The sequence below is a fragment of the Rutidosis leptorrhynchoides genome, chromosome 11 (genome assembly GCF_046630445.1).
Source record: "Rutidosis leptorrhynchoides isolate AG116_Rl617_1_P2 chromosome 11, CSIRO_AGI_Rlap_v1, whole genome shotgun sequence".
Taxonomy (NCBI): Eukaryota; Viridiplantae; Streptophyta; class Magnoliopsida; order Asterales; family Asteraceae; genus Rutidosis; species Rutidosis leptorrhynchoides.
This window is the reverse complement of record NC_092343.1, coordinates 362104674-362128746: the sequence shown is the minus strand read 5'-3', so window position 1 is coordinate 362128746 and position 24073 is coordinate 362104674.

Here is a 24073-nt window from a genome sequence, read left to right as displayed (position 1 = left end):
CCAACAAATATAATGTATCAAAAAGGAATGAATCCTTTATTTGTTTTATCAACTTGAGCCAAAATCTTGCTATTATTCTCTTTTGGGTCGACGAGTTTATGCTTGCTTTAGACTGTTGTTTGGGCCGTATGTGATTAAAATGGATTTACAAAAATGGGATTTGTTATTGGGCCAAGATCAGTCCCATGTTGCTGTACGATGGTGATAGAAAACGAAAACGAGTTTGATGTCATTATGGTGATACAAAGATGATGATGATTATGTTCTGATAATGCTAAAAACGAACATATATTTCATAGCATTATCCCTCAAGAAAGACAAGCTTTTAGTTGCAATTGTTCTATTTACAAGTGATATTCGTTTAAATAATAAACTGTGAAGACAAAAGACAGATTCGACGAATTGAAGACGCAAATGACCAAAATGCTAAAAAGTACAAAGTACAATCCAAGTGGTTCAATTTATTGATAAGAAACGTCTAAAAGTTATAATAGTATGAGCCGCAAAACGCAAAGTACAAGATATTAAATAGTACGAAAGGACGTTTGAAAATCCGGAACCGGGACCAGAGTCAACTCTCAACGCGCGACGCAATGGAGCTAAAATGATAAGTCAACTATGCATATAAATATAATATAATATATATAATTATATAAAATTATATATATATATATATATATGTATATATTTAATAAGTGTAGGCAAGCTTGCAAACAAAAGTACCTGAGCTGTAAAAGAAGGGATCGCATGGAGTCCTGTAGCTGCCCACATTCTATAAATTGCACGAATTTTGGCCGAGTTTATGACACATCTTTTTCTAATCTCACTCTCACAAATATATATATATTTATATTTATAATTTTAATTTTAATTTAAGATTAATAATAATAAGGTTATGTTAACGAATGTTGTAAGTGTGTAAGTCGAAATTCTGTCCGTGTAACGCTACGCTATTAATACTCATTGTAAGTTATATTCAACTTTTTAAATTAATATCTCGTAGCTAACTTATTATTATGCTTATTTAAATCGAAGTAATCATGATGTTGGACTAAATATTAAAGACGGGGTAATTGAGCTTTGTACCATAATTGGGGTTTGGACAAAAGACCGACACTTGTGGAAATTGGACTATGGACTATTAATGGGTTTTATATTTGTTCAAATGAATGATAGTTCGTCAATTTAATATATAGATTTACAATTTGACGTATCTATAAATAACCATATACACTCGATCGGACACGATGGGCGAGATATTTATAAATACTAATAATCGTTCGTTTAACCGGACACGGGAATGGATTAATAGTCAATGGACTCATTAAAACAGGGGTGAATTATATACAAGGACACTTGGCATAATTATTAACAAAGTATTAAAACCTTGGGTTACACGCAGTCGATATCCTGGTGTAATTATTAAACAAAGTATTAAGACCTTGTTACAGTTTTATTCCTCAATTAGTTGGAATATTTGACTTCGGGTATAAGGATAATTTGACGAGGACACTCGCACTTTATATTTATGACTGATGGACTGTTATGGACAAAAACCAGATGGACATATCGAATAATCCAGGACAAAGGACAATTAACCCATGGTAATAAATTAAAATCAGCACGTCAAACGTCATGATTACGGAAGTTTAAATAAGCATAATTCATTTATTTTATATCTTATCGCACTTTTAATTATCGTACTTTTTAATTAGAGCAATTTTATTTATCGTCATTTTATTTATCGCACTTTAAATTATCGCACTTTTATTATCGTTATTTACTTTACGTTTTAAATTAAGTTGTATTTATATTTAATATTTTACATTAGGTTTTAATTGCAACTTAAAACATAAAATCGACAAACCAGTCATTAAACGGTAAAAACCCCTCTTTTATAATAATAATAATAATACGACTTATATATATATATATATATATATAGTTTAAAAATATTGCGGTAAACTTGGCTAGCTCCCAGTGGAACGAACCGGACTTACTAAAAACTACACTACTGTACGATTAGGTACACTACCTATAAGTGTTATAGCAAGGTTTAGGTATATCCACTCTATAAATAAATAAATAACTTGTGTAAAATTGTATCGTATTTAATAGTATTTCGTAATAAAAATATAACTATTTCGTATACGCTGCTGCACACATCAAGTATTTTTGGCGCCACTGCCGTGGAATTCATCAACGCCGAAAGCGAAACGCTATATAAAAAAATAATATATATCTATATTTTTAAGTTTAGTTAAATTAAAAATTTTATATTTTTATTTATTGTGAAAATTTATAATAAGTAAATTTTTCCTAATTATAAGTTTTATATAAATATTTTATAAAAATTAAAATCAGAAAAAAAATAATATATAAAAGTAATCGGGCCAACACTGTAGCATCCCAACAAAGTGGCCTGGTATCCGAAGTCATGCGACCGCATGACATTTTAACTAACACTCTATGCGATCGCATGGAGTGACTTGACAGGTCTGGTACCTAGTCCAACCAGATTAGGGTTTTTGTTTAATTTAATTATTATTATTAACCCTAATTAGGTTTTAGTTGGTTTTTAGTTTTAGTTTTATTAATTAATTTGTATTTTAATTTTTTATTAGTTTTAAAATTAATAATTTTATAAAATAATAATATAAAATTATATTTTTATAAAAATTATATTTTTATAATTATAATTTTAAGTTTTATTTTTATATTGTATATTTTAATCGTTTAATTCGTAACTTTTATAATATTCTTCATTCGTAACTAGTTTTAAGATATAGTTTTTGCCGTAGTTTAATTTTATTTCTAGAATTTTAAGACTTTGCCGTAAAATCCCTTAAGTGCTTTTTCTTTAGACTAAGATTTAGGTGCTCTAGAATTTTATGACGTCGCTTATCGCTTAAATATTTATTAGATTTTAGAGCCCTTTTAAGTTATTGCCGTTTTGGATATAGAATTCCTTTTAAGCTTTAATACCTTTAGATGCAACTTTTAATATTTAGTTTTTAGACTTTTGAGTTTCGACGCTTTTCTTTCTTATTTTTATTTTTCAACCTTTTATTTTTCGACCGCTTATTTTTCGACATTTTCCGACGCGCTCTTTTTCTTTCTTATTTCTCGATGCTCTAGTTTTTAGGACATAGAATTTTCTATTTTTTCTCTAAAATTTCAAAATGAAAAATTATTTTAAGCGGTTAAATTGATAGACATCCAAAATTTTCTGGTTCGTAGTAATAGTTGGATTTGTTAATGGCGAGTTGTGGGCTTCCGATTTAAAGGGTCCTGGCTACCTGCTGCATCTATTGGCTATTCGAAACGTGGGAAAAGTCAGAAAAGTCTATTAATTTGATAACTTATATAATTTTTATCTTTTATAACTAATAGGATATTCAATGAATGCACCGAGCAAAACGTTCACCACCTTTCATACGTTCACCACCTGTAACTCGATCAAGACATCTAGCCAATATTGTTGCTGTTGATTTTTCTTTAGAATCATCATCTAGTCGACCAAGTACTCCAATTCAAATTTCTGATAATCTATTTTTTGAACCCGACCTCACAATTGAGAATCCGGAGGATATTCAGGGACAATTCAGAGATCCTGAACCACTAATCATTCCTCCTAAACCACAAATCACTCATCCAGAGATTCTCGAGGAAGAAACCATTAAATCAGAATCCTCTAGTGATTCAGATTCAACAAATTCAATCATGGAAAATATGGAACCTCTAAGTATGGAAGACCGAATGAGAGCTAAACGCACTGGCCAAGGTCACGCAATTACTCAACCAGACATTAATGCACCAGATTATGAAATCAAAGGATAAATCCTACACATGGTAACTAATCAATGCCAATTTAGTGGTGCGCCGAAGGAAAATCCAAATGAACATCTTCGAACCTTTAATAGGATTTATACTCTATTTAAGATCAGAGAAGTTGAGGATGAACAGATATATATCATGTTATTTCCCTGGACTTTAAAGGGAGAAGCCAAAGATTGGTTAGAATCATTACCTGAAGGGGCGATTGATACATGGGATGTTTTAGTTGAAAATTTTCTTAAACAATTCTTTCTGGCATCTAAAGCCGTGAGACTTCAAGGAGAAATAGTTACGTTCACACAAAAGCCAAATGAAACTTTATATGAGGCGTGGACAAGATTTTGGAAAGTTGTTGAGAGGGTGTCCGCAACATGGTTTAGACACTTGTCAAATAATACAAATATTCTATCAAGGATGCGACATTACTACACGAAAAGACATCGACATAGCAGCTGGTGGTTCCATTATGAAGGAAACCGCAACTGAAGCTTACAAAATTATTGATAACACTGCTTCTCACTCACATGAGTGGCATGAAGAAAAATATATCGTTAGATCATCTAAAGCGGCTAGAGCCGTTTCTAGCCATGACTTTGATTCCATTTCCACAAAGATAGATGCTTTCGAGAGACGAATGGAAAAGATGACTAAAGATATTCACGCTATACGATTTAGTTGTGAGCAGTGTGGAGGACCACATTTGACAAAAGATTGTCTCAGTATTGAAAAAACAATGGAACAAAGAGAGAATGTTTCATATATTAACCAAAGGCCTGGAAATAATTATCAGAATAATTATCAACTGCCAAGACCAAAATACAATCAAAACCAGAATTATAACTGAAAAGTTCCATACATCAACCAACAAGGTCCTAGCAATCAACAAGTATCTAATAATACTTACAATCAGCAAAGACCTATTTTTCCAAATAAACCACCACATACCGATGATAAAAAGCGAAATCTAGAAGACATGATGTCAAAGCTAGTTGAATCTCAAACTCAATTTTTCACATCTCAGAAATAAACGAATGAACAAAATGCTCAAGTATTTAGAAATCAACAAGCTTCTATTCAAAATCTAGAATAAGAAGTAAGTAACTTAGCAAGGTTGATAGGTGAAAGAAAACCGGGGAGTCTACCTAGCGATACAAATGCTAACCCCCGAAATAAAACAGCTAAAGCCATTACCACGAGAAGTGGAATTACACTTAAACCACCTGAAATACCTGTAATTTCTGATGACTCTATTCCCACTACACAGGCACCACAATCTGAGCAAAAAAAGGAAACAGAACCGGTAGTTGAAAAGGTTAATGAAGAGAATACAGTTAAGGCAAAACCTTATGTTAAACCATACCAACCACCACTTCCTTACCCGAGTAAACTGAGAAAAGAAAGACTTGAAGCCGAGCAATCCAAATTCTTGGATATGTTTAAACAGATAAATGTAAATCTTCCTTTCATTGATGTGATTTCAGGAATGCCAAGATATGCTAAATTTCTGAAAGATCTAATCAAAAATAGAAAGAAAATGGAAGAACTTTTGGTTGTTACTATGAATGCTAATTGTTCTGCAGTATTGTTGAATAAGATACCAGAAAAATTATCTGATCCAGGAAGTTTCACAATTCCATGTTTTCTGGGTAGTCTTAGTTCAATAGAAGCATTGGCAGACTTAGGTGCTAGTATAAATTTAATGTCGTATTCACTATACGCTAAACTAGACGTCGGAGAATTGAAACCAACACGAATAAGGATACAACTAGCCGATCGAGTAGTAAAATATCCTAGAGGGATAATGGAGAACATGCTAGTTAAAGTTGGTACTTTAGTATTTTCAGTAGATTTTGTTATTCTGGACATGGAAGAAGATTCTCGAGTTCCTCTCATATTAAGAAAACCATTCTTAAACACGACTAAAGCAATAATAGACGTGTTTGGTAAAAAAAACTGACCCTAAGTATAGAGGACGAGAGTGTTACCTTTTTAGTTGATAGAGCCATGCAACAAACGCAATCTACAGATGATACATGTTATTATATTCAAACTATAGATTCACATGCAGAATTGTTAGAATAATTTCTAGAATTACAAGGAACAGGAGAATGTTCTTTAGGAGAAGGAACTGAACTAATTGATGAAACTGAAATGTTAGCCGCACTTATGGCTAATGAATATGAACCAACAACAGAAGAACTTCAAATGCTAAAAGAGGAAGACAGATATCGATACAAATCATCGATAGAAGAACCACCGACATTAGAGTTAAAGCCACTTCCAAACCATTTAGAATACGCTTATTTACATGGTGAATCTGAATTACCTGTAATAATATCATCTTCTCTTACAGAAAATGAAAAATCTCAACTCATTTCTGTGCTAAAAGCTCATAAACCAGCTATTGCATTGAAGATTCGTGACATTAAAGGCATAAGTCCTTCGTATTGCACACATAAAATCCTTATGGAAGAAGGCCATAAAACGTATGTGCAACGCCAACGAAGACTAAATCCAAACATGCAAGATGTTGTTAAGAAAGAAATTATTAAACTGCTTGATGCAGGTTTAATTTATCCAATCTCTGATAGTCCATGGGTAAGCCCAGTTCCATGCGTACCAAAGAAGGGTGGCATGACTGTCATCACAAATGAAAAAAATGAGCTTATTCCTACTAGGACTGTAACAGGATGGCGTGTCTGTATTGATTATAGAAAATTAAATGACGCCACCAGAAAAGATCACTTTTCATTACCTTTCATTGATCAAATGTTGGAAAGATTAGACGGAAACAGTTACTATTATTTTCTTGACGGTTTTTCTGGATATTTTCAAATTCCAATAGCACCCGAGGACCAAGAGAAAACCACATTCACGTGCCCTTATGGTACTTTTGCTTACAAACGCATGCCATTTGGACTTTACAACGCCCCTGCAACCTTTCAAAGGTGCATGATGGCAATTTTTCACGACATGATAGAAGAATGCATGGAAGTTTTCATGGATGACTTCTCAGTCTTCGGTAATACTTTTGAAACATGTCTAGTTATTCTTGAACGAATGCTTATTAGATGTGAGCAATCAAATCTAGTTCTTAATTGGAAGAAATGCCATTTCATGGTTAAAGAAGGCATCGTTCTTGGTCATAAAATTTCAAAGGAAGCAATTGAAGTAGATAGAGCTAAAGTAGATGTAATTGCTAAACTTCCACATCCCACCAAAGTTAGAGGAGTTAGGAGTTTTCTAGGGCATGCCGGTTTTTACCGACGTTTCATAAAAGATTTTTCTAAAATTACTACTCCCATGAATAAACTCCTTGAAAAAGATGCGCCATTCATCTTTTTAGATGAATGCATCAAATCTTTTAATATTCTTAAAGAAAAACTCACTAATGTCATGATAACTTCAAATTGAAATTTACCATTTGAACTTATGTGCAATGCAAGTAATTTTGCAATGGGAGCCGTTTTAGGACAAATGATAGAAAAATGATTTCAACCTATTTATTACGCTAGTAAGACGTTACAAGGAGCACAAACAAATTACACAACTACTGAAAAAGAACTCCTTGCTATTGTCTTTGCTTTTGACAAATTTCGTTCATATCTCGTTCTAGCTAAAACGGGGGTCTATACCGAACATTCTGCTCTTAGATACCTATTTTTGAAACAAGATGCCAAACCACGATTAATCCGTTGGATCTTACTCTTACAAGAGTTCGATATTGAAATCCGAGACAAAAAGGGAGCAGAAAATCTCGCTGGTGATCATCTTTCTCGTCTTGAAAATCCCGAATTAGAAGTTCTAAATGAATCGGCTATATAAGACAACTTTCTTGATGAATATCTATTGAAGATAGATTATAATGAAATTCCATGGTTTGCAGACTATGCAAACTACTTAGTATGTGGATTCCTTGAAAAAGGGTTGTCGTACCAAAAACAAAAGAAATTCTTTAGTGATATAAAATACTATTTCTGGGAAGATCCACATTTGTTTAAAAGTTGTCCCGACGAAATAATATGCCGATGTGTATTCGAAGATGAAGCTAGTCAAATCTTAAACCATTGTCACACAAGACCAACAGGAGGGCATTATGGGCCTCAACTCACAGCAAGAAAAATTACGACGCTGGATTCTATTGGCCTACAATTTTCAAATATGCACACCTTCTTTGTAAATCCTGTGATGCTTGTCAAAGGGCCGAAAAAATAAGTCAACGTGATGAAATGCCACAAAATGTCATTCAAGTATGTAAAGTATTTGACGTTTGGGGTATTGGCTTTATGGGTCCATTTCCAAAATCTCATAATAATCTCTACATTCTCGTTGCCATTGATTATGTATCTAAATGGATGAAAGCATAAGCTTTCCCAACTAACGATGCACGAGTTGTAGTCAACTTCTTAAAATGTCTTTTTGCTAGGTTTGGAACACCGAAAACTTTAATAAGTGATCGGGGTACTCATTTTTGTAATAATCAACTTGAGAAAGTTCTCAAAAGATATGGAGTAACTCATAAAATCTCAACCGCTTATCATCCACAAACAAGTGGACAAGTCGAAAATACCAACCGAGCATTAAAACATATGCTAGAGAAAACCGTAGGATCAAATCCAAAGGAATGGTCCATGAAATTGGAGGATGCACTCTGAGCTTTTAGAACAGCCTACAAAACTCCAATTGGCACCACACCTTTTAAACTCTTTACGGAAAAGCATGTCATCTTCCAGTTGAAATTGAGCACAAAGCATTTTGGGCTTTGAAGACATGTAATCTTGATTTGCATGAAGCCGGACGTCTACGGTTAAGTCAACTAAACGAATTAGAAGAATTAAGACATGAAGCATACGAAAATTCGTTAATCTATAAAGAAAGAAAGAAGAAATGGCATGATAAAAGAATCAGAATTTCAAAAGAATTTAAGGAAGGAGACAGAGTTCTTCTTTTCAATTTACGATTCAAGCTATTTCCGGGAAAATTGAATTCAAGATGGTCTGGACCATTCATAGTCAAAAGAGTTTTCCCATACGGAACAGTAGAATTAATAAATTCAAATGGGATTGAATTTAAGGTTAATGGTCACAGAGTTAAACATTACATAGATAATCCAATGGAAGTTGAAGAAGAAATTAATCACAATTTCGACACCACAGCTAACTAAGTGTGGGAAGGTTCGAATCTTTTAAGAGTAATATGTATTCCTGTTAGAGTTAGATATTCTGTTTTCGTGTAATTTTCGAGAATGGAATCCGCATGGTCATTCCCTAGCAGACCCTAAAGAACTAGTCTTCTCCCTCCATTCTGAATTTTTATTTCTTTTAGGTTTTACGAGATGAAGAATTCCTTTTATCTGAACCATGGTCTACTACTACACGCTATGATTACTAAACGTAATAATAACACTTTCCCGAGTGAACTGGTATCATTCATAAGAGGAAAAATGGACGAAGTAAGGAAAGAACTCAGGAAAGATCATCATAAGACACATTTTGGTAAAGAAAAATCAAAATTCGCAACAAAAAGAAGAGCACGACACCTTGAAAGATATCATAAATGCGGAAAATGGTCACACGAAGGTAAATGTTCGAACAATCAAACATATTCAAATACCGAATTTGTTACTCTATGCAGAGAAGGACCGTTCATATGTTTAGAAGAAAAGTTATTGAAGAATCGAGGTTACGCTTATGTAGCTATGGAAAACCAAATCACAACACTCTCCTATGAGTCAGCTAAAGCAGGTCTCTGAGAATTCTTTCTCACAGGTAAAAATGTATAGTTTTTATTTGTTTTTATTTATTGCTTTTAACCTTTTGATAATAAACGCTGAATCATTCGCTATAAAGTATTAAATTGATATTCAATAAAACTCGGTATGCGAAACCGAAATTATTGATATCATACAAAAATTTATTACATCACTGCGAAATTTACCGTTTATTCTTAAGGTATAAATATCTTTAATTAATCAATCTAAAATATTTCAGAAATTCGTCAGGAGTAAAACTAGGTAATATTGCCAAAATTACTTTACCCAAAAGAGGGGCGTATATTTTTGATAATATTTGATTGATTAAAGTGGGATAAAAGACCAAAAAGATGTTTAATTTTAATTTTTTTACCTTGTTTTTAAATTAATATTAAATTATTATTGTAAATTTTTAAAATCAATATATTTAAGTTTTTAAATATTTTAATATTTTTAATATAAGTTTGTAAAACTAATATATTTAAATATTAATAATATTTGTATGAAATTTTATTATGCATTTTAAATTTAAGTTTGGTGTGAATTTAAAAACAAAATTTACTTTATTTCATTGAGTTAAAAATATGATTTCTAAAATTCGTCGTGAGTTGAAGACTAGGTCGTTAAACTGAAATTGCTTTACCTAAGGAAGGGACGAGAAATTTTGTTATCATTATGTTTAATCTTATTTGAGTTAAAGTATGCCAAAAACATAAAAAAAAAAAAAAAAAAACTCAAAAATCTTTGCTTTTAAAACAACGCTTAAAAATGACAAACTTTAAAAATTTTGTCGAGAGAAGAACTAGGACAACGATCCGAAACGCCCTCATTCTTAAAAGAAACAAATTTTTAAAATTAATTTAATTATTTATTTTATTAAGTTAAAGGTTTTTATAAAAAAAAAAAAAAAAAGGTCAGACCCATGCGATCGCATGGGATTTTCACTTCCCAGCCATGCGATCGTATGGCCAGGAAATACTGGGCAGAAACAAAAGAGCAGCGAGCTGTTCTGTCTTCACAAATACACACACACATTCATACGAAAACTCTCCCAAACACCGTCAAAAATTCGCCATTTTTCACCAAAATTCACCCAATTTCTCACAATAATCCGCTACAATCATGCCTTTTCTCAGATGGGGAAGCAAAAAGGTAAAGATTTCAACCCTAAAACTCTTTAAATTTGAATTTTAGTGTTCTTGAGCTAAATTTTACCTAATTTAATTTTGTTAATTTCTAGTGTAATTAGAGTTAAATTGTTAGTATATTATGCATGTATAACCTAGATTGATGCTATTTAACATGATTTGAAGCCAAAAACTTAAAAAAATTTAGAAATCTAGGGTTTGTGTTCTTGAGCAATTTGGGACTTTTTGATATAAATAGGTTATGGCCGATTTTTGTCATGAATTAGTGCTAAATTAAGTAATGTAACATGTTTAGGTAGCTAAATAATCCAAACATTGATCCTAAACATGATTTTTGACAATTAAAGTGGACTTTTTAAGTCTAAAATTCATGAACTTGATTAAATTGATATAAATGCCATTTGAAACTTGTTTAATGGCTAGTAATGATTATTTTGACATGTTATTTGAGTTGAATGCTTATGAACTTTGTAAACATTTTCATACATGCTTATTTGAAAAAGTGTAGAATTGATAAAAATATAAAAATGAGCATGAGTTTAATATGGATTAAACATGTCATTGTAATTGTTTTAAGTTGTTATTTTGCTAACACTAATGCATATTTGGATGCACAAATTTTGTGTTTAATGTGTTTTGCAGAAATATACCGAATCTGGCGGTGCATCATCATCCAGACAACCTGAAAACGAACCACAGCCAGAAATGCAATATGAGCCACAATATGAACCAGAACCTGAACAGGAATAACAACAAGAACAACAATATCATAATGATCAACACATACCATATTATGATCCGGAACAAGAATATGTTAATGCCTACGTACAATTTCCGATTCATCCAATAACAGAACACCCAACGATTCATGAAGAGCTGTTGCATCCCAATTTGAGATTTGATCGAAGCTGGAGAGCTTACCCGGCGTACCAAAGTAACAAATTTAAACTGTTAATGAAAAATGTAGAAGTACCGAGGGTAATCGATTGGGAGCCTTTGGAAAGGGTCCAACTAGCTAACCCAGTTAGACTGCTACTGATCCAATGGTATGGGAACTCTTCTTTTCCTGATTGGGAACATTTATTCACCATTCGTAGGCAGTATATAAGGAATGGTGTGTTGAGATTATGAGTATTATATCACTTGATACGGATGTAGTTAGGTTAGACGATAGGAATTTTCTTAGATTTTTACTTGGCCGTAGGATGTATAGGATGTCCATGCTGGACATGGCCAGAGCTTTACAGATTTACACTCCCGCTGAATTACTATTGCCTGATTGTAAAAATTTGATTTATCATGGTGAAAGGGTAGATAGAAATTTTGACGCTGACGCCGTCTGGAGGCGTATGTCAAATTATAATGTTTTTACGCGGGGAGGAAGACACTCCTATTTAAATATTAACAAAGCAGAGCTTCGTATTATACATAGATTTTTAGCTAATTCGATTACACAAAGAGGTAACAACAAAGAGAAAATGACCTTACACGATTTATTTTACCTTAAGTGTATTCGAAATACTAGAAGCTTTGTTAATATCCCCTACTGTGTTGGTTTTTATCTGTCCAAAATGGTGGAAGGTATACAGGACGGGGGAATAATTGGAGGAGGTATTTTTATTACTCTCATTGGAGAGTATTTAGGTGTAGATAGGGAACAAGGGGGTCCACTGATGGTGTGTAGGGAATAGGATGGGACTTTAGGATTATGGTTCTATCAAGGTGCAAAGGTATTAAAGAGCAGACGCAATCAGGCAGTACCATATCAGGGCCCTCATCCACAGGTAGAGAGAGGTTCAAATGAGGAAATAGAGGAAGCGGATGACATTAGGGATGTCATTAGGGAGGCTGTTACTGACGTTTACCCGCGTATAGATGAGGTAGAAATGACAAACGAGGCTAGACATAGTCAGTCGTAGCAGTGGCACGCCGAGAGTGTGTACGAGCATTCCAGGCAATGACAGTATGATAGATGGCACTATCATCAGCATCAGATCATGAGACAGCTATCATCTCAGGTACCAAATAACTACGTACCGACCCGACCTGCTTACTATTTGCCACACCAGTCCGATATGCGACCACCATTTACTCGCTACGACCCCAACCAAGCCTATCAGTACACCTATAACCAACCATGGAACCCGATCGACGACATGAACTGGACCCCCTATCCAGATTGATACAGTTCCCGTTGGTGATTTTTATCTTTTATTATTTTTATTTACTTATTTTTAAAATATATAATATTGTGATACTTTTATGTAATTTTTTTAACATTTTTTTATTTTGTTACTAATATTTCGTATTTATAATTTGAAAGTGGGATGTTAAGTCCCATTTCAAATTACCATGCATGTTTATATTTGTATTGTATGTATTTTATTTCATGTACACAACAGGGTAAAACAGCGCATTTTCAAAGACTGGCATTAAGTTCAGCAAAAGTAACTAATTTTGACGATAAGATGTAAAATATATGTGAAATAACAACTGCAGGAATGAACAAATGATGTGCACCATTTATCATTCAACAAACAAACGCCAATATGTTTGGAAACTTTGGTAAAATTTAATCATTTTTCTACGCTAATTACCCTCAATAATTTAAATTGTACTGATTTCTTGCAAATGAGGGCATTGCAAGATCTTAAGTGTGGGAAGGGTTAAATTCTTTTGGATTTTTAAAATTTTAAATTTAAACACTTGGTTACCATTAAAAATACTAGTAACACAGTAGTTGTATTAGAATCTAGTGCTCTCTGATAATAAAGAACAGCCCTAGTCTTATATACTGACTACCCAATTCTAGTAAAATTTTTAAAAATTTTTAAATAAATGAATTCAAAATCATGTTTATACATATTTATGAACGATAAAACTAGGTGTTAACACCGAAATTATTGTTACCTCGGAAAGGACATAAATTGAGAAACAACTCAAAACGCTTGAATTCATTTAAAATGGAATAGAGGAAAATAAAAAGGCAAAGAAAGGAAAATAAAAGCCAAGTGTGGGAAAAATTTACCAAGTTATTTAGAACATATATCACATATTTTTGTACAAATAATTGAATATACTTTTGTTTTAGACGATATTAATCAGTTTTACCCAGTTTATTGTAATATAAATAGAATTTAAAAGGAAGTAAAGTCTTCCTAGAAAAAGACACGCGCTTCTTGATTTAGGTCAGGAAGTTGTCGTCCAGACCAGTTGTAGTATCTACGAAAAACCTTGAAAAGTTTTCTCGAAAATCAGCTGGAAATCCACGGACCTCGGCATCAAACAGGGTCGCCAAGTGGTCAGACTTATCCTAACCATGAGAGGATCTGTCTCATACAATGGGGAGGCACCGTGCAAATTTGCTTATAAGACTAATGAATCAGATCCCCAGAAAGGATAATCTCCTTAAAGATCAAAAATCAGCTTTTAAGCCTGATATTACTCAATCCTTGAGATTGACTTTAAAGATTGAGAATTACAAACTCATGGAATTCGATGATATCTAAACTCGAGTTTGAACGAGAAAATATTTTGAACAAAATTACAAACCGATTTGTTTTCTGAAAACCCATTTTTAATGCATTCATTACCATTGAACATAAAATCCTAGGAATTCACCCGGAATTCATTAGGTCACCTGAACCAAATCGGGTGTTAACCATAAGAACGGTGGTTGCATAGCATGGTCGAAGACAGGACCTTGTGCCAGACCAAAAAAATTATAGGGTTATCTTTACTATTGCTCCTACAAAGGATAGTAATTGCATCCGACACGATATAGACCATAATCAAAAGCATGTCACGGGACATTGCCTTAACAGTTACTTGTTCAACGCTTTCCTTTACAACCGGACGGTAGTTTACTGAAAGGTAATATACGGAGCAAGTATACTGGATGTGTTGCTTTCCTAATACAAGGTTAGCAAGTGGGTGACACAAAACCATAAGTTTTGAGCTAAAATTTTCAAATCTGAAACCCACCAAACCCACAAAAATATTTTGCAAACACCGGTAAAGGGTTATTCCAGAAAACTTGTCTAGGTTAAAATCTAGATTGAATTTTCAAAAAGATCAAATGTTTTCATAAAGATCCAATTTTCTTAAGGATCTAAATTTTCATAGTCATGTGGGACTGTAAACCACAACGTTACTATCATTGTTCATACCGCCGTATTAAAATCACTGATGTACAAAGTGTGAAGAATAAAGAAGTGATTCAAGTATGTTTATATTCAAGTTCTATATTGCTTGAAGACAAGCAACGCTTAAGTGTGTGAATATTTGATAATGCTAAAAACGAACATATATTTCATAGCATTATCCCTCAAGAAAGACAAGCTTTTAGTTGCAATTGTTCTATTTACAAGTGATATTCGTTTAAATAATAAAAGGTGAAGACAAAAGACAGATTCGACGAATTGAAGACGCAAATGACCAAAACGCTAAAAAGTACAAAGTACAATCTAAGTGGTTCAATTTATTGATAGGAAACGTCTAAAAGTTACATGAGTACGAGCCGCAAAACGCAAAGTACAAGATATTAAATAGTACGAAAGGACGTTTAAAAATCCGAAACCGGGACCAGAGTCAACTCTCAACGCGCGACGAAACGGAGATAAAATGACAAGTCAACTATGCATATAAATATAATATAATATATATATAATTATATAAAATTATATATTATATATATATATATATATATATATATATAAAATAAGTGTCGGCAAGCTTGCAAACAAAAGTACCTGAGCTGTAAAAGAAGGCCATGCGATCGCATGGCCAGGAAGACCAAAACCCATGCGATCGCATGGAGTCCCGTAGCTGCCCACATTCTATAAATTGCACGAATTCTGGCCGAGTTTATGACACATCTTTTTCTAATCTCTCTCTCACAAATATATATATATTTATATTTATAATTTTAATTTTAATTTAAGATTAATAATAATAAGGTTATGTTAACGAATGTTGTAAGTGTGTAAGTTGAAATTCTGTCCGTGTAACGCTACGCTATTAATACTCATTGTAAGTTATGTTCAACCTTTTTAAATTAATGTCTCGTAGCTAAGTTATTATTATGCTTATTTAAATCGAAGTAATCATGATGTTGGACTAAATATTAAAGACAGGGTAATTGGGTTTTGTACCATAATTGGGGTTTGGACAAAAGACCTACACTTGTGGAAATTGGACTATGGACTATTAATGGGCTTTATATTTGTTTAACTGAATGATAGTTCGTTACTTTAATATATAGATTTACAATTTGACGTATCTATAAATAACCATATACACTCGATCGGACACGATGGGCGGGATATTTATAAATAATAATAATTGTTCATTTAACCAGACACGGGAATGGATTAATAGTCAATGGACTCATTAAAACAAGGGTGAATTATGTACAAGGACACTTGGCGTAATTGTTAACAAAGTATTAAAACCTTGGGTTACACGCAGTCGATATCCTAGTGTAATTATTAAACAAAGTATTAAGACCTTGTTACAGTTTAAGTCCCCAATTAGTTGGAATATTTAACTTCGGTTATAAGGATAATTTGACGAGGCCACTCGCACTTTATATTTATGACTGATGGACTGTTATGGACAAACACCAGATGGACATATCGAATAATCCAGGACAAAGGACAATTAACCCATGGTAATAAATTAAAATCAACACGTCAAACGTCATGATTACGGAAGTTTAAATAAGCATAATTCCTTTATTTTATATCTTATCGCACTTTTAATTATCGTACTTTTTAATTATCACAATTTTGTTTATCGTCATTTTATTTATCGCACTTTTATTATCGTTATTTACTTTGCGCTTTAAATTAAGTTGTATTTATATTTAATATTTTACATTAGGTTTTAATTGCAACTTAAAACATAAAATCAACAAACCAGTCATTAAACGGTAAAAACCCCCTTTTATAATAATAATAATAATAATAATAATAATAATACGACTTATATATATATATATATATATATATATATATATATATATATATATATATATATATATATATATATATATATATATATATATATATATATATATATATATATATATATATATATATATCTTTATACAAATATAGTTTAAAAATATAGCGTTAAACTTGGCTAGCTCCCTGTGAAACGAACCGGACTTACTAAAAACTACACTACTGTACAATTAGGTACACTGCCTATAAGTGTTGTAGCAAGTTTTAGGTATATCCACTCTATAAATAAATAAATAACTTGTGTAAAATTGTATCGTATTTAATAGTATTTCGTAATAAAATATAACTATTTCGTATACGCTGCTGCACACATCATGTACATGAAGTGATAACGAGATGTTAAGATAATGATCATGATATCAACAATAGGATTATGAAGATGATAATTCAATAATGGGCATGCGAAATAATATCAATAATAATACATGAAATATTAATCGAATGACGAATGAATAACGGTTATGATATCGTATGATGATCGTGAGTATAATATAGATTATAAGGGGATGACTTAGATATGATGGTAATCATAGAATTATGATTATAATTATGATGAGTATGAGAACGAAAATGACGTGATTTGGATGATAATCGAGATGGTATAAATCTTACTTTTATTATCATTATCATTATTGTTAGAATTATTATTATTTTTAAAATATAAGTATTATTATTATTATTATTATTATTATTATTATTATTATTATTATTATTATTATAATAATTATTATTATTATTAATATTACTATTAATATTATTATTATTATTACAACAAATATTATTATTACATATAACAAATTATTAATTTTTGATATAATATACATATATATATATTATTATACATTAATTATTTTAAATATATATATACAAATTTAATATATAAGATATTTAATTTTTGATATATATATATATATATATATATATATATATATATATATATAAATTTGTACGATTACGATTATGTGTGTTAATATATATACTTGTTATAGGTTCATAAATCCAAGGCCAACCCTGCATTGTTCAGTATCGTCGTATGAATATTTTTACTACAAAATATTGTATTGTGAGTTTCATTACTCCCTTTTTAAATGCTTTTGCAATATATATTTTTGGGACTGAGAATACATGCATTTTTAAAAATGTTTGACGAAATAGACACAAGTAATCGAAACTACATTCTATGGTTGAATGATCGAAATTGAATATGCCCCTTTTATCTTGGTAGCCTAAGAATTAGGGAACTGGCCCCTAATTGACGTGAATCCTAAAGATAGATCTATTGGGCCCAACAAGCCCCATCCATGTTGCGGATGCTTTAGTACTTCGAAATTATCATGTCTGAAGGATGTCCCGGAATGATGGGGATATTCTATATACATCTTATTAATGTCGGTTACCAGGTGTTCACCATATGAATGATTTTTATCTCTGTGTATGGGATGTATATTTATAAGAAATGGAAATGAAAATCTTGTGGTCTATAAAAATGATGGAAATGAATATTGATGATAAACTAATGAACTCACCAACCTTTTGGTTGACACTTTTAAGCATGTTTATTCTCAGGTTTGAAAGAAATCTTCCGCTGTACATTTGCTCATTTTAAAGATATTACTTGGAGTCATTCATGACATATTTCAAAAGACGTTGCATTCGAGTCATTGAGTTCAACAAGATTATTATTAAGTAGATGACAGATTAAGTCATTTATAGTTTGGATATATTATGAAATGGTATGCATATCTGTCATCTTTCGTTGTAATGAAAGTTTGTGTTTTGAAAACGAATGCAATGTTTGTAAAACATATCATATAGAGGTAAGTAGCTCGCAATGGAACCAAATGTTGAAGACTTCGTCCAGATGGATTAGGATGGGTCTCTACATAAACTTGTTTAATTGAAATTACACTTATATAATAGAGTTTGATACTGTTAGGCTTAATCAAAGATCCTTTGTTTGGATGTGTTTAATTAATAATTACATAAAAACTAAGTAGTAATTGACTTTCAGCTAGTAACTTGAGTTGATCTACTTGATGTTTAATAGCTTATATAATTTGTCAGTCTATTTGCATATTAATCCGCATCATAAGGTTGATATGTATCATGTAATTGAATTGAATGTTAAGAATTGAGATATTAGTCATGTACATCACATGTCTAGTCATGTACATCACATGTCTAGTATATGCTTTAAGTCCTGCATATTAAATGATATGTAACACATGTCTTAACCTGCTTAAGAATAATAATTGGTCTATGATTATTATCTTGATTTGTGTTAATATAAGTTATGAAACTTGCTTAATATGATTCTCGTATAAGTTATTCGTTCATGTAGCTGCTTTTATTTATAATTGTTTAATTTGAATCTTTACTTTATTGCTTTATTTTGTTTATCTTAAATCATCTCTTTCCTAAGAGATAAGAATCTATCCAATAAAAGACATAAAAATATACCAATAGTTCTTTAATAAGAGCTAAGCTATAAACAACTTATAATGCATCTACGCTCTCTTGGGACGATAACCTAAAATACTACCTTGATCGGGTTTTGTTGCTCGTTAGAGTGTTAAAAGTGTAATAATAAAGGTTATACAAATTCAAAAGTTTGAAAGACAAATTAAGCACTACACACTTTTGCACGTCACTTTCGTTTAATCCAAAACCTTATTCCCATTATGGCAACCTAGACATCATCCACTTTACGTTAAATAGCGGTGAGTTCGTATAAGTCATACGTTATCTTTTGATCATAACCTTCACCCATTATGTGCGTATAGAAATACGACACTCTTATGTATTAATAATATGATATTAATAAGTTTATTGTTATCGTATTAATAATTCGATTATCTTTATTATTTATTTAAGTGTATATAAGTTTAGGTTTATTATATATATTATTGTATTTTATGAATTATTAAAGTATATGTATGTATAATATATATTATATATTTTATGTGACGACCCGAAAATTTCCAACCAAATTTAAACTCAATCTTTATATGATTTCGATACGATAAGCAAAGTCTGTAATGTTGAGGCTTAAGAATTTTGGAACTATATTCATGTAATCAACTACCCTCTGACTATCTCCGATGATTCACGAACAATTGTTTGTAAATAAATATATAAATATGTATATATATATATATATATATATATATATATATATATATATATATATATATATATATATATATAAATGTAAATATATGCAGTAATTTGAAATTATAAAATATAATTTAAACATTAGAATTAGATATGTAAACTAAGATACAAAATAATTAAGTACAATTTAAAATGAATCTATATATAAAGACATATGAGATCTATGTATAATTATTATATATATTATAATATATAATAAAGAATCAATAAAAGTTACTATATAATATATTATATGATTATTAAATATTACATAATTAATAATATATTATTAACAAATTTATATATAGTTGTTATAATAAGATTATTATTACTTTCATTATTATTATTAATAATAATACTAATATTAATATTAATAATTAATATTAGTATTAGTTATACTATTATAGATAATATATAGATGTGAAATTTAATGCATTTAATTTGTTATCTTTACTAATATTATTATTACTTTCACTACTATTATTAGAATATGTATCTAATACTAATAATAGTGTTATTATTATTATTTTGTATAATACATAAATAGGAAATTTGATATAATTGATTTGTTATATAACTACTATTATTATTAGAATTATTATGATTAGTTTTATTAATTAATAAATCCAATAAAGATTGCTATATAAACATGTATTTAATACACCTAACTTAACTATATTAATATTTTTATTTATAATGAATATATTTATTAAAATAATGAAACCTATAAATTATTAGATATAAAAATGTTATCACTAATAATAATATATAAATTTGTTCGAGCACATGTATATGTTTTAATATATATATGAATGATATAGGTTCGTGAATCTAAGGCCAACTTTGCATTGTTCAGTATCGTCGTATGATTATTTTTACTACAAAATATCGTATCGTGAGTTTCATTTGCTCCCTTTTTAAATGCTTTTGCAATATATATTTTTGGGACCGAGAATACATGCGCTTTTATAAATGTTTGATGAAATAGACACAAGTAATCGAAACTACATTCTATGGTTGAATGATCGAAATCGAGTATGCCCCTTTTAGCTTGGTAGCCTAAGAATTAGGGAACTGGCCCCTAATTGACGCGAATCCTAAAGATAGATCTATTGGACCCAACAAGCCCCATCCGTTGTTGCGGATGCTTTAGTACTTCGAAGTTATCATGTCCGAAGGATGTCCTCGAATGATGGGGATATTCTATGTGCATCTTGTTAATGTCGGTTACCAGGTGTTCAATCCATATGAATGATTTTTATGCATGATGTTTATGAGAAATGGAAATATGAAATCTTGTGGTCTATTTAAAATTATGGAGTGAATGTTTATGATAAACTAATGAACTCACCAACCTTTTGGTTGACACTTTTAAGCATGTTTATTCTCAGGTATGAAGGAATTCTTTCGCTGCGCATTTGCTAATTTTAGAGATATTACTTGGAGTCATTCATGACATATTTCAAAAGACGTTGCATTCGAGTCGTTGAGTTCATCAAGATTAATATATAGTCATTCATAGTTTGGATATATTAAGAAAGGATATGCATATCTGTCAACTTTCGATGTAATGGAAGTTTGTCTTTTAAAAACGAATGCAATGTTTGTAAAATGTATCATATAGAGGTCAGTACCTCGCAATGAAATCAATTGATATGAATCGTTTATAATTTATATGAACGGGTCCTTTCCGTTGGTATCAGAGCGGTGGTCGTAGCGAACCAGGTCTTGCATTAGTGTGTCTAACTAGTAGTTGTTAGGATGCATTAATGAGTCTGGACTTCGACCTAGTAGTTGTTAGGATACATTAATAAGTCTGGACTTGAACCTGGTCTGCATGTCAAAAGTTTTGCTTACCGTTCTTTGTCAAAAAATACCTACCTATCATTTTCAGACTCGACACGTCTTATTGAAATTATTGCATAGATGGTGTATAGACAAATTCATATCCCATGACATTAAATCTTGTCTGACACGTTTCCTTGCTTCCCTCCGTAATCTATGGGATCTTCTGTACTATATATAGGTATTCTATGTAATTAGAATATCATCTGATACCCGAAAATCATTTCATATCGAAAACCCTTTATCTAACCGTACAAGATGGAACTCTTAACTAGTTCAAGTTCTTCGAATTCCGATAGCTATTGCAATATGGATTTTCGCTCGAGCTCTGAAAATAGTGTTACCGAAATGGATCAACCAATCAGTCATCATCAATTCTGGATGAATTGGGGATGGGTTCATAGCCTACTTAATCATTGGAGACAAGAAGAAGGTGATCCCTTCCATCCACCACATTCCCCTCTTGGCAAAGAACCTGAAGCACTTATCGGCGAACCTATTCGTAATACCATTTTCTCTCTCATTTCCAGAGTAGCTCATCACGATTATATTCTATCTACAATTCTAAACCTTATTCATCCGCTCGTCCCAACCCATAATCATCCTGGAGTATTGGAAGAAGTCAACGAGCTTCGCGCTCGAGTAATAAATTTAGAGAATATGGTACAAAACTTATTAGCTTCAACAACACCACCGGCACCAACAGTACCACCAACAACCCAAGTTTCAACATCACACGTCTCAACATCACAATTCATACCTCGAACTTAATCATCGTTCTACGAATCGTTCTACATCATTTATCTTCGTTCTACATGACGATTATGTAATTTCTATTGTTTTAGAGATTATATATTCTAGTTCTAACGATAAATCAAATGAGATTAACATCATATTGACTCATTAAATCCATGATTACATCTGAAGAAAATATATATGTATATATGTTTTCACAAAGATTGTAATTAAAAATTCTTTTGTACAAACTGTTAACGGTGAAAATATTTTAACGGGTAGGTAATACCCGAGGAATATTTAGATTTCACATTAATAAGTTACACTGTACATTCTTAGAATCCGATTCAATAGTCTTTTACTATCATACTTACATCCACAGATATACGAATCCGATCACCACAAAATAACCATTTTCATTCAATTTCATATTTGGATTTTGACTTATCAGAATCCAACAAGTGGCTTAATGAAGAAAACATTGGACAAAAATAAAATTTGTTAGAAACAAACAAATTAACTATGAGAAATTTTGTTAAGAAAACCAAGCTAACAAATCCTAGCTAACTGTTAATTCCTTATTACATTTATTTATCGCAATTTTAATTCTCGTAATTTTATTTATCGTCATTTAATTTATGTTATTTACTTTACGCACTTTAAATATCGTCAGATAAATCAGGACACATATACAATGTTTTGACATATCATATCGACGTCATCTATATATATTATTTGGAATAACCGTAAGTCACTCTATATTGCGGTAATGCTCGAGTTAGCATATAAAGGGTCGAGGTTGATTCTAAAATAATATATATACTTTGAGTTGTGATCGAGTCTGAGACATGTATACAATGGGTCACGATACGTATTAATTAATTCGAATATTATATATGAATTATTGAATTACTAACTGTGGACTACCAACATTGGACAATTAAAATGAATTAAAATATTGATTATAACTTATGAAACTAAATATCTCTTCAAGTTTGCCACTTGATTTCATCTTAAACCTCATTTGTATTTTGACGATTACAATCTGCGTTTAAACCTTTCATAATTCTTGAAAACAACTCAATCGACAGAATGAACCAACTGCATCTCATCTACGGAAGGAAAGATTTATGCATATAGTTATGCACCTGGAAACACTCAGAACCTGAGTAAATGTTTAACACGTATCTGTGATAGCTCCTTTGGCATTGTTATTATCGAAAATAACATTGCAATTCTTTTTCAAATTAGCCAATTTTGTCACAGCTCCAACAAATCAACTTCAAGTTTTCATTCGAATAAACCTTATTATAAAGATTACCCCTTCATCATCGTTACCGGAGAACCGTTTATATTATACCACATTAGCAGTAAACTTACCAGCAACTTCATTAATCATTGGCTTACGTCTCTCCGAAAAACCATTATATTTGTTCATTAAAACCCTATCATATACTCATCTGCATCTTGTAACGAGAATTGAAATACCAATTAATGAGAATCAGCAATCGGTATTTTAAATCTCGCAACATTTCTACATCAACAGTTATATGTATGCATATAACATTTAGCGCTTA